The following is a 13,875-nucleotide window of genomic DNA, read 5'->3' as shown; positions in this document are numbered from 1 at the left end:
AAAACAGTGAAAAAATAAATAAAATAAAGTAAAATAAATAATAAAAAAAAAAAAAAAAATTTTTTTAAAGCGTTCTGTCCCGACGAGCTCGCACGCAGAAGCGAATGCATACGTGAGTAGCGCCCGCATATGAAAACGGTGATCAAACCACACATGTGAGGTATCTCCGCGACCGGTAGAGCGAGAGCAATAATTATAGCCCTAGACCTCCTCTGTAACGCAAAACATGCAACCTGTAGAATTTTTTAAACGTCGCCTATGGAGATTTTTAAGGGTAAAAGTTTGACGCTATTCCACGAGCGGGCGCAATTTTGAAGCGTGACATGTTGGGTATCAATTTACTTGGCGTAACATTATATTTCACAATATAAAAAAAAATTGGGCTAACTTTACTGTTGTCTTATTTTTTTATTCAAAAAAGTGAATTTTTTCCAAAAAAAGTGCGCTTATAAGACCGCTGCGCAAATATGGTGCAAAAAAAGTATTGCAATGACCGCCATTTTATTCTCTAGGGTGTTAGAAAAAAAACAATATATAATGTTTGGGGGTTTTAAGTAATTTTCTAGCAAAAAAAACTGTTTTAAACATGTAAACACCTAAAATCCAAAACGAGGCTGGTCCTTAAGTGGTTAATTGTTGAATATGCTAATGGTATGTAAAGTAAATTGTAATATCGCCATCTAGTGGCTCATTTACATACTTTTTTTTTTTTTTGCAGCAAAAGCTCATTTACATACTTAGTATCTGTGACTAATTTACTGAAGATAGGCAGATTGTTGCTTGAAAGCCATCGTAGCTTCCCATAATTCCTGTGGACTATACCATGAGGTCTGAGAGACAGCCCCCAGTAGCCATCTTCCATCTTCATCCATGTATCTTCTCCAGAAGACTCCACACCTATTCAGCTGCAATTCTAATGTCAGCCTAATGGAAACATCACCAGTATGTTTATAACCCCTTTCCTTAGTTAGACTAGTGTGTTAGGACTAGGGATGGGCCGAACACCCCCTGGTTCAGTTCGCACCAGAACCTGCGAACGGACCGAAAATTCGCACGAACGTTAAAACCCCATTGAAGTCTATGGGACTCGAGCGTTCGAAATCAAAAGTGCTAATTTTAAAGGCTAATTTGCATGGTAGTGTCCTAAAAAGGGTTTGGGGACCCGGGTCCTGCCCCAGGGGACATGTATTAATGCAAAAAACAGTTTTTTCGGGAGCAGTGATTTTAATGATGTTTAAAGTGAAAAAAAAAGTGAAATATTCCTTTAAATATTGTACCTGGGGGGTGTCTATAGTATAGTATAGTAAGTAAGTATAGTAAGTGGCGTGTGTTTCCCGTGCTTAGAACAGACCCTGCACAAAATGACATTTTCAAAGTAATAAAAGTCATTTAAAACTGCTTATGTAATGTCCGGTCCCGGTTATATGGATGAAAATCAGTGAGACAAACGGCATGGGTACCCCCCCGCCCCCCCCGGTCCATTACCAGGCCCTTTGGGTCTTGTATGGATATTAAGGGGAACCCCGCACCCAAATTTAAAAAAGGAAAGGCGTGGAGCCCCAGGCCCTCTGAACAGCAGTATACAGGCGGTGCAAACAAGACAGGGACTGTAGGTTTGTTGTTAAGTAGAATCTGTTTGTAATTTTGAACTGGTACATTTTTAAAGTGTAGCTCCAGCCAAAAAATCTATTTTTAAGCTTTTTAGAAAACATAGGGAAGGGTTATCACCCCTGTGACATTTGTTTTGCTGTCTGTGCTCCTCTTCAGAAGATTTTACCTCACTTTCTGTCCCAATGACAAATGTTTTTTTGACAATTTGGGGTTTTTAGTGAAACCAGGATTGGTGATAAAGCATCAGTGGAAAGGAGACACGTTTTTCCCATATTAACTCTTACAGGAGAGAATTTCCCTTCCTAGGGGTAGATTTCATCTCACTTCCTGTTGTCTCCTTCCGTTTGCAAGTAGGAGTCGTTTGTAAGTTGGATGTTTGAAAGTAGGGGCCTGCCCTATATACTCTGCAGAAATTGGGGCCTTAGGTGTTGGTGTTGCCACAACACTGTAAGCCCTCACAGTTACTCTTGGTGGGCGCAGGAACGGGCTCTACTGTGAAATATTAGATCAAGAATTGTATTTACATGCACCTGTTGAACAGGGGCAGAAAAAATGGGCCTTTGGTGGTGGTGGTGCTGGTGCCACAACACTGTAATGCCCCGTACACACGGTCGGATTTTCCGATGGAAAATGTCCGATCGGAGCGTGTTGTCGGAAATTCCGACCGTGTGTGGGCTCCATCGGACATTTTCCATCGGATTTTCCGACACACAAAGTTGGACAGCAGGAGATAAAATTTTCCGACCACAAAATCCGATCGCGTCAATTCTGACCGTGTGTGGCCTGTTCCGACGCACAAAGTGCCACGCATGCTCAGAAGAAATTCCGACACGGGACAGCTCGTTCTGGTAAACTTAGCGTTCGTAATGGATAAAGCACTTTCGTCACGCTGCAATGTAAAAAATGGTTTAATATAGCGCACTCTCTTCTTCTTTATAATGTGACAAGAATTAAGTCGTTTTGATGCTCATATTCACACACACTTCTCACAAACTTTTTTCGTTACTATTTATCGGGATTCCCTCAATATATTTTGATTTCTCACATCTGACAACATATTTTTTTTTTTTTTTTTTTTTTACTTTAATGTAGAATCTTTTTTTGTGTTTCTCTTTTTATTTATTTTTTTTTGTTGGTGATTTTGATTTGTACTCCCGAAAATGTTTGTGTGTTTTTTGTGACAAGTTCCCACAACACCATTGATATGTTGTTCTATTTAATCTGTAGGAGGAGATTGTTTGGTGTTGTTGTCCCTTGTTAATTTCACATTGTACTTTAGAAATGTACCTGAATCGTCACCAACAAACTGTCCTTTTTGGATGAAAACACACACAGGAGAGTAGAATTTACCTAAAAATATTTTATTAAGGGGTCACAACTATAAACAAAGAGGGAGGCAATGCAAGAGAAACTGCAGAAGTGGGCGAAGCCTTGGACCCCCAGGGCAGACATCAATTATTTAAAAGCAAAATTGGTGGCCTGAGGAGTCCATATCTAAGGGAGTGCAGTCTGGTCCAGAAGTCCCAGAGATCCGGAAAGCAGCAGATGACATCTGTGTCCCCAGGCTGTGGTCATACGAGAGACTGCATCTTTTGTCAGACCAGACTGAACCCAGGGCAATCACTCTTTGGTCTTCCTTACACGCTTCCTTACAGGCTTTGGCTGTGGTGGTGGAGTTGTGGCAGCAGGAGGAGGAGGAGGAGGAGGAGGAGGATCGTCCCTCTCCATGACATCCGTCTTGGGTGTCAGTTCCCCACTCTCCCCCTTACGAAGGACTTTATAAATCAGGTCCTCAGAGATCTTGCGTTGACCCTCCTGCATGCCCTGCAATTTGGTGGCAGCCATGCAGGCAAAGGCCTCTTCAGGACTGGGGAAGGCTCTGAGAGACGCCGAAGCCTCCTGGATCAGCCTGTATGCTGAATCCTGCACAGGACTGGGAGTGGCCTTCCTGGCCCTTTTATATGGCAGGCGGAGGGGAGGAACCTGAGACTCAGTCAGGCTGCGACTTGTCCCAGGCTTCTCTTGGCTGCCACTTAGCCCCGCCTCCTCCTGGCTGCCACTAATCCCCGCCTCCTCCTAAATGCCACATTCCACAGCCTCCTCCTGGCTGAGGTCTTCCTGTGTATGAAAAAGGGACATAGTTTTAGTATTGTTTTCATCAATTACACACAATTTTCACCTCCTGACTGCTGCAAATTGAATGTTAACAAATATAACAGACTATCCTTCTGAGCCCAGCATTTTTCATTCTTGTCCCAATTTTGGGTGCCCACTACTGTCTATTGATATGTAAAACACTTTCAAGCAGCAATTAGTGATCAATAATAACATCTAGTAAACATCATTTATTTATTGACCAGAAATCTGTAGAAGAATTCTATACCTGACTCCAGCTGGGCTCCTCCACTTCTTCCTGGCTGTAAGGCCCAGGTTGGCCATCGGAAGCCTCAGCTGGGGTGGAAGGAAGAGTGGAAGGAAGAGTAGAGAGGGATTCCCTGACTTCAGTGTGGTCTGACAGAAATCGCAGTCTCTCATAGTACCAGAGCCTGGGGACATAAACGTCATCTGCTGCAGCTCCTGATCTCTGGGAATCTGTGACCTTCTTGCGCTCCCTAAGATAAGTGCTCCTCAGGCCCCCAATTTTAGCTTTTAAATAAGGGATGGTTGCTGTGGGGACCACCGGCTTCACCAACTCCAGCAGTTTCTCCAGCGCTGCCTGCCTCTTCTGTTTGTGATTATAGTGGGGGTGTCTCACTTGCCACAGACAGGGCAGCTCCCTGTACTTGTCTATGAACAGGGGCAGGAAATTGTGGTCGTTGAACCCATCCATTTTCTCTGCAAGACACAACACAAGACAAACCCTAATGTCAGGCCAAACTCCCCTAATCTTGTTACAATATAGGCTTCCATTTCGAAGCAGTATAGGCCCAAGTTTAGATCCTACCTTCGTTAGCACGATCGGCGTCTCCGATGCTCCTTCCTCCGCTCACAGATCGTACGTAAGACGCGCGCGTTACGATTTATACACACTGCGCATGCGTATAACTCCGCCCGCCCCTGACGTTCTTTTTATTCTATTCCCCGCCCCTTTTCGTTCGGCGCAGTGGAGGAAGAGCACATGGCGGATAGACAGCAGGATCGTGCTATTTACAGCAACGAGGAGGAGGAGGAGGAGGAAAGGCTGGAGCCTGAAACGTCCCGATCCAGAAGGAGATTAAAGGACTCAAATATGTCCTTTGGGGAGATGTTGGAGATGGTGGACATCCTGAAGAAGGCCGACTATGATGGAAAGTATGGGCCTTACCCCAACCACAATGTCCGAAAGGCCAAGATCATGGGGAAAGTGGTCAGGAGTCTGCACCGGAAATTCGGGGTACGACGATCGAAAGATCAGCTCAGGAAGCAGTGGTCAGACCTCAAATTACGAGAACATGAGCAGTACAGAAAGATCCGGAGAGTGCTGCAAAAAAGTAAGTAGTTGTGCTGTGTTCCTATTCTTTTTATGTTTCTTACGTTCGTGCTGCTCCATGTGCTTTTAGGAACTGTTGTACAGTTTAAAATGGCAACTTTCATGTTCATGGGCACATTATTCGTTCGGATCACACATTTTTTTTTCGGACTATAAAACACCATTGTTTAGCCCATATGCATTTGGCCACCATTTTGAGGCCCTATACTTGTCTTCAAAGAATTGGGTTGTGTAGATGGCTTTGTTACTAGAATGAAATGCAAACTAGATTGTGTGTAAGGAGAGGACACTGAGCAGCTGTTTTCACATCTGGACACTGGAACACTAGTGTGGGACCCCAGAACACCATTTTTATTAGGGGGGCCACACAGGTGCTCCAGTGTATACTATAGGGGGGTCTCCATCTGTGAAGCTTGTACAAAACAGGTAAAGTATTGCAGCTTGACAAAGGACACTAAAAAAGCTACATGTTGGAACTCTGCTAAAATAGACAATTGTACCCCACTTCCAAGCAATGTTTCATCTTTAGAGTTCTGCCATCAAATATCTGTGTGCTAATTATACCATTTTTGTTTTACATAGGGGAGAAAAGACTCGGAGGATACCCCTCATCCCAGGAGACCAGAGCCCCCCCCCCTCTGGAAGAAGGTGAAATCCCCCCAACACAAGCTGAGCAGGAGGAAGAAGATGTGGTGGAAGTAGTCACCACAACAGGTGAGTGTCTGCGACCACAGGCTCAGATAAGAGATGGATGGCGGCATTTTTTTTTTACCTAATTTATTTTGGGGTTCCTTTCTTTTTAGGTGATCGTGAGGTTGTGGATGAAGATCCTTTCACATCCGAAAGTGCCCAGATCCTGATCGGGGAGATCATGGGGTGTAATTTACAATTGGAAAACATCAAGCAAAACATCAATGATGTTATTCCAAAATATAAAAACATCATTGATGTTTTGGGGCGAGTTTAAAGCCCCTCCAAATCACTTTCTTCTTTTGTGTGCTACAATGTGCTAAATGTTTTTGTGATTTTTCCCAAAGCCAAATTTGGAGGATGCACACAGTGTGCCAACATGTGCTATCTGCCATCACGGGAGATCAATGGACGCGTTTTGGGGGTGCAACCCCTTCCTCAATTATAAAGTAGCGGTGAGGAAGGGCTTTCTCCCCCAAAACACGTCCCTTGATCCCCCGTGATGGCAGATAGCACATGTTGACATTGGGAAATTTGTGTGCATCTTCCAAATTTGGCTTTTCCAGGGGTGATTTCCCGCATCTGAACGCAATATCAAACACAGTTCCTAAATACTCATGTCTGATATTGCCTTCAAGTTCTACCTAATGTGAACTTTGTAAGATCAAGATTTGTGTCTTTTCTTGTTGGTTTTACACAGGCCTGTTTTCTATAAAATGCACATTTTGATTTTGGATAATGACACCACAAAATATGTTATACAATAAACATGTTGGTTTGTCAGAAAAACCTTTGGTAAATGCACATGTGATTGTGCAGGTATTAAAAAGATTGTTCATCAAGAATGTGTGGATTGGGGGGGCGTGACCGGAAGCCGACCTTAATGGACGCTTGAACCCACAGCTCCTTCAGCCCACAGCATCAAAGGCACATTGGGAGACGATCCGCAGCACCCACATGGGCAAATCGAGGACCACCCGATCCTCCAAACAAAGGGGCTCATCACAACCCCCTCCCGGAGCGTCCACGGACCTCCGCACCTTCTTCCTCCAGACGGACATGTCTCAGGGCGGGGGAGACAAGATGGCGCCGGATACTCAGGCGCGCGGACGACGGAACTCCCCACAGCCCAAGTCGCCTCTCGCCACTCAGCAGCACCATCAGCCTGACTCCCCGCTGACGGAGACAGGCCCAGAGATCCCACCATACCACGAGGGAGCGGTGAGTCCGTCGTCCCCCCCCGATCCCCAGACTATGCAGACACGCGGGCCGCAGCCCTCCATGCTGCCGGCCGCCACACAGCACTACACGCAGTGCTCAGCAGCATTCCCGCGCCTTCTCAGAGCGGCTTCAGACCCTTACATGCAGGGAACAGCTCCGCTCTCCCCAGCATCCTCAATCCTCTCACAGGACTACCCACCATTACCTGCCCCGGCCCATCCTCCATCCGGCACCAGGACCTGGAGGCTGACAGTGATAGTCCCTGGGCCATGACCGCATCGTCCCCCCCACCAAAGGCACAGAGACTGTCCAGACCCAGAGACCCCAGTGTCTCTAAGCAGCAACAAGCCTTTAACCCCTCATACGCTCAGAAAGCCAGCACCCCTCCTTGTACATCATCAGACAACCATCTCAGGAGGCCCCCCCAGCTAACACAGGCCCTGCCGTGGTCTGAACAGTGGGAGCCCCCGCTGTCTGGACCCCCCGTGCCATCTGAAGCAGGCTCACTTAGTCCACGCTCCCCGCCTCCAGCTCCATCCCCACCGTGCCAGCAATTTGGACCGATGCAACCCCCACATATGCCACCTCAATGGCACACATATCTTCAGGCCATGCCCACTAAGGAGGACTTCAGACAACTAATAGAAGATGTGAAAACCACATGCCGCACAGAAATTCAAGCCCTCCAAACAGGCCTTAAACACTTGGCAGACAGAGTAGAAATGGCGGAAGAAGAGATCCAGGAAACAAAATTGGCAGTTCACAGATCACAACTCCAGGGAGCGGAACATAGATCACTCCTCAGAGACATGCAGAGGCACGTGGAGGATTTGGACAACAGGGGGCGCCGCAACAACATTCGGGTGAGAGGTATCCCAGAATCGGAAGGTAGCGAGGACTTGCAAACCACCCTACAAACCATCTTCAACAACCTTCTCGGCGAACCCCCCACAAAACATATAGAGATGGACAGAGCACACCGAGCCCTGCGACCTAAAGGAGCAGCATCCAAGCCAAGAGATGTTATTTGCAGAATCACCTCTTACCCCCTCAAGGAGGGAATCATGAAACAAGCACGCCTGGCACGCAAAATTATCTTTGAAGGGACTCAGTTACAACTATACCCTGATCTCTCCTGGATCACTCTGCAAAAACGCAGACTCCTTCAACCGTTGCTGCAATTACTGCAGACCAAGACAATCCCCTACCGGTGGGGCTTCCCCTTCACTCTCACTGCGAAGCACCAAGGCACAACTGCTATCCTGAGATATCCGGAGGACCTCCGCACATTCTGTAACATCCTGGACATTCAACCTCCACAACTCCCAGATTGGGACCTAGTAGCCACCCCTCCAATACCACCTACAGTCTGGCAGAAGGTCCCCACCTCCAATCGGCCCAGAAACCCGGAAGCATCACGCAAATCTGCCAAGCACAAGAACGGATAAGCTTCACTGCTCCATGAAGACCTGCACTTCCGATTGGATCACTACTATTCAGGATCATTGGTTCTACCTACTCGGGACTTAAATGCCCACTATATTTCTAGATTATAGTCTCCTAAATTGCCCCTACGCCATAGAATGGCTAACTACAAGGGCTTACCTAGATCGAGCTTTGAGAGCGTGGACACTCACTCGATCGCCCCTCACCCCCCCTGTTCTATTTTGATTCATAGTTTAGCGAATCATAAGGTTTGACTGTATAACTATATTAGAGGCGGGCTCCCTGGTGCCTTCTCCTGGCTGATCCCCTTGGGTTGGCGGGGGGGAGACATCTGGGAATCCGTGACTGTCAAGGCCTGTTGGCCAGAAAAGCACTGAAGATAATGTTTGCAACATGTTACCACTTGGTCTTAATCTCTTATCTCTTTCCTCACCTCTTTTCCTTCTCTCTCCCCCTTAGTCGTTCTCAGGTGTATACAAAAGTGAAGGCGAGGTGTCCTGGTCCCCTCCCGGAGAAAGCCGGCCCCTGGCATTTGCCCACAGACCCTGGTGCATCTTCGGTAAGTAAGCTCACACACACTCACCCACACGTAGACAGATGGCAAAGATACTATCATTAAATGTCCATGGACTAAATTCTAACAAAAAAAGGCATCTGGCGCTGAGGGAGTTCAGGCAGTCGGGGGCTGATATTGTACTAGTGCAGGAAACACATTTTAATAAAGAGGGCTCATTCGCGTTCGCCTCCAGATATTTCCCTCAAATATATTTATCATCTAGCACTCAAAAAAAAGCGGGTGTGGCTATACTTATTAAAAAGGGAGCCCCCTTCACGTGTGAAAACCACTATGCTGATCCTAAAGGCCACTTCATTATCCTACAGGGTACATGGCACGCACAACCAATCACGTTATGCGCCCTATACGCACCGAACACCAAACAATACAACTTTCTCTCCAAAGTATACTCCCGCATCTTTAAATCAAACCCAGGGGTTTTGGTGGTGGGGGGGGATTTCAATCTTGTCCAATCAGCTACTGCGGACCGTCAGGTGGTGGGCACCCGGGCGTCACCCACAGGAGTCCTTAGAGACTCTAGACTTTTCCGACAAATCTCTAGACGATATGCGCTCTTTGACGCGTGGAGGGCCCTTCACCCAGGCGATCGGCAGTATACATTCTATTCCGCCCCCCACCGCATTCACTCTAGAATAGATTACTTCTTCGTCAACAATCTTACGCTCAAACTAACACAAGCAGCTCAAATATTCCCCATCTCATGGTCAGACCATGCCCCCATCTTACTTAGGCTGAACTTAGACACCCCTAACCGCAGATCCTATAACTGGAGACTTAACACATTTCTCCTCCAACACCTGCCCTCTCAACTGGAGCTACAATCCACTCTTAAACACTACTTTATAGAAAATGCCTCCTCAGAGATTTCATTATCAACACTATGGGAAGCCCATAAGGCGGTCCTACGCGGTAAATGTATGGCACTGTCCTCCGCAATGAAGAAAGATAAACTAGCAGCGAAATTAAACGCGGAAAGGGATCTCAGAGTGTTGGAATGTAAACTCCAAGATACCCCCACAATACCCCTTCTCCGGAAAATAATTAGTCTCCGCTCTACCCTTAAAGAACTCGCACTAGGCCAAGTGGAAAAGGCACTGATTAGATTGAAACAAATATTCTATGATAAAGGAAATAAGGCGCATTCCCTTTTAGCCAACAAACTACGAGACAGATCCCATATGCAAACACCACATCAAATTAAAAATAAATTGGGACAAATGGTATCCCACCCCACGGAGATTGCCCATGTTTTTGCAGACTTTTACAAAAACCTATATAATAACCCAGACATACCCAGTAACCCCCCCTCGCAGGACTTATCCCACAAACTGCGACAGTATCTGGAAGCCAGCAGAATCCCCCACTTGATGTCAACTGACTTGCTGTCATTGAATGCACAGATCACAGACGAGGAAATAGAAATGACTGTTAAAAGTTTGCCTTCACATAAAGCCCCAGGTCCAGACGGATTCCCATATGAATACTACAAAACATTCCTCCCCACTTTACTCCCACATATTTTATTTCAAGCCTTCCTACAAGACACCCCCATACCTCCAGACATGCAACGTTCCTTTATTACGCTTATACCTAAACCGGATAAAGACCCCTCCATATGCGCCAGTTACAGACCCATTGCGTTATTGAACTCTGACCTAAAAATCTTTACCAAACTCCTTTCTAACCGCCTCAATCAGATCCTCCCCTCCCTGGTCCATAAAGACCAGGTGGGATTTGTCCCGCTTAGACAAGCGGGTGATAACACCAGAAAGGTTATAGATCTGGTGGAGGTGGCGAACAAGGAAGGCCAGGCGTCCTTGCTGCTAAGCCTGGACGCGGAAAAAGCATTTGATCGGTTGGGATGGCCTTTTCTATTTGCAACCTTACAATTTATGGGATTTCGGGGACCTTTCCTGCGGGCAATCAAACACCTATACACTGATCCCTCATCCCAAGTTAGAACCCCCTTTGCACTTTCTCCAACATTTTCTGTGGCGAACGGGACTAGACAGGGATGCCCACTCTCGCCTCTTCTATTTGCACTCTGTGTAGAACCCCTAGCAGCATCCATCAGGAACAATCCAGATATTAAGGGAATTTCGGTCAGAGGTAGAGAATTTAAGATCTCCCTCTTCGCCGATGATATTATACTCACACTAACTCAACCTCATACTACCCTTCCGATCCTCCATACAGAGCTAAACCGCTTCAGAGCCCTTTCAGGATATAAAATTAACGAATCAAAATCAGAAGCACTCCCAATTAATATCCCGGCCACCGAGGTCACACTTTTAAAATCCAACTTCCCGTTTACATGGAAAACAACATCCCTGAAGTATCTGGGGACGTACATCACCCCCAAATTTAACACCCTGTACCAGGAGAACTTCCCCCCATTATTCCGCTCAATTAGATCCTCATTGCTCCAATGGAAAAAGCACCATATTTCTTTACTAGGTCGAATAGCCTCACTTAAAATGACCATCCTTCCAAAACTCCTTTATCTTTTTCAAACACTACCCATACCAATTCCGCTCCACCAATTGAAAAAACTCCAGTCTGAACTCCTACAATTTGTCTGGAATTATAAAAGACACAGGATACCGAGATCAGTGCTGATGGCATCGCGCAATGAAGGGGGACTGGCTTTCCCCAATATTATTAAATACTACTATGCAGCTCAATTACGCGCAGTAGCATCGTGGTTCACCCTCAAGTCCTACAATAAATGGACAGAAATTGAAAAGTTATGGCTGGCTCCCACACATCCAAATAACCTATTATGGAGTGCGAACGCGGATGTGGCCCCTGAACGTATGCTAGGTCCCATGTCCCTCCTGCGGAGGGTATGGCGTAAACTGGCTCCCACTCATGGACTATCATCAGAGAGATCGCTCCTGACCTCTTTTGTCTGTAACCCCAAAGTGCCGGATAGCCTTACTTATCAAATGTCACACCCCTGGACCTCCCGGAATTTATTCCATTTTGGAAACCTGGTGGATCCTAGAACACGGAAACTTTTGCCATTTACTGATCTACAAAAAAAACATGAACTCCCTAGACAGGCGTTTTATAGGTATTTACAAATTAGACATTATGCACTTACTATAACACCCAACCTACAATTCTCACCTCCCTCCCCATTCAAAACTATGATTCTGGCAGGCAACGCCCAGAGAGGGCTCATATCAGGCATATATAAGATTCTAAATACATTCTCCCAGGATGGGCAGGGCAAACATTCCTATATGACTAAATGGGAAAGGATCCTAGGTGAGGACATCCCCTTGACACAGTGGCAGATCATTTGGTCCCAAGCAGCAAAGAGCTCAATATGCTCATTGTATAAGGAAAACTCCTATAAAATTCTCCTACTGTGGTACATGACCCCAGAGGTGCTCCATACTATCTTCCCGAATACCTCCGATAAATGCTGGCGCTGCCAAGAAGCAAAGGGCACCTTCCTACATATATATTGGAGTTGCCCGCTGCTGGCTCCTTACTGGTCCACAGTTCAGAGATTACTAGATCGCCTTTTGGACACACAGGTCCAGGCATCCCCGAAATTCTTTTTATTAGGTCTATCACCACTCAAACTCTCCACCCCATACAAGAAATTAGTGCGTCATGTCCTAACGGCAGCAAGATGCCTCATAGCTTTACATTGGAAACGCTCCACCCCACCAACTGCTGAGGATCTTTACGCCAGAATTAAGGACATGGAAGTGATGGAAAAAATGACAGCCAGAATACAAGACAGACTGGAGGCACATAACAGGGTCTGGGAGCCATGGCACCTCCGGGAGGACCCACCTTGACCAGGTAACACCACCATCTCAACGACTTCTATATCCCCCCTCCCCCCTTCTTTTTTTTCCTTTCTAAATTTCATTCCCCCTCTCCTCTCCTTCTCCTCCTCCTTCTCCTTCCTCTCTCCCCCACTACCCACCTTTAATTTCTTCTATTGTATAGTTTCATGATTTTTACAGTTTTGGCATGTATAACCACAGTTTTGCAGTGGTGAAACATATACTCCAATAACGTGCTTTAACAAATGAAACACCAGACGACAAATATTGGACTACTGAAGGCACCTAATAATACTTTTGTCTATGAGTATAGACGTTTAGCATCAGCAAATTATACGTTAATTTAAGGTTATGTAATGCTATTGCACATACTGTTTTCACTGCAATGTATTGCACATGTGTTTGAAAACAAAATAAAAACGCTATTGGGAAAAAAAAAAAAAAAAGAATGTGTGGATTATTGTCTCAACGCTACAACACTTTTGGGGTGATGTAATTGTTGTTTGATGAGAAAATGGGGGTTATTTCCTAAGGGCAAATCCACTTTGCACTACAAGTGCAGTTTCAGGGCAGTTGCAAGTGCACTTGTAGTGAAAAGTGTCTTTGCATTTAGTAAATAACAGCCAACAGTGCTTTGTATAAGGTTACACAATCACGCCATTTTCTGGACTCCACACATTTCTGTCAGGGTCAGCTAAAACAAACACAAGCAGTAAATGTCCACAAAGAAGAGCCTGGGGGGAGATGCCTGTCGAGAACTTGAGGTCCTGCAGACTTCTCCCTGTGGCCAAATACCGCAAGGTAGCACCCAACCTCTGCTCTGGAGTGATGGCTTGCCTCATGCAGGTATCCTGCCTGCTAATATAATGGGTCAGCGAAGCCAACAAACGGTGAAACACGGGGTCCGTCATCCTGAGAAAGTTCCTGAAATCCTCAGGATTCTTCTCACGGATCTCACGGAGCAAAGGCATATGACAGAACTGGTCACGCTGAAGCAACCAATTCTTGGTCCATGAACTCCTCCCCACCCTGTTCATGGACTGGACTTGTGT

This window comes from Aquarana catesbeiana, linkage group LG12, assembly GCF_042186555.1.
Source record: "Aquarana catesbeiana isolate 2022-GZ linkage group LG12, ASM4218655v1, whole genome shotgun sequence".
In the NCBI taxonomy this organism is placed as follows: Eukaryota; Metazoa; Chordata; class Amphibia; order Anura; family Ranidae; genus Aquarana; species Aquarana catesbeiana.
This window is presented reverse-complemented; position numbering follows the sequence as displayed.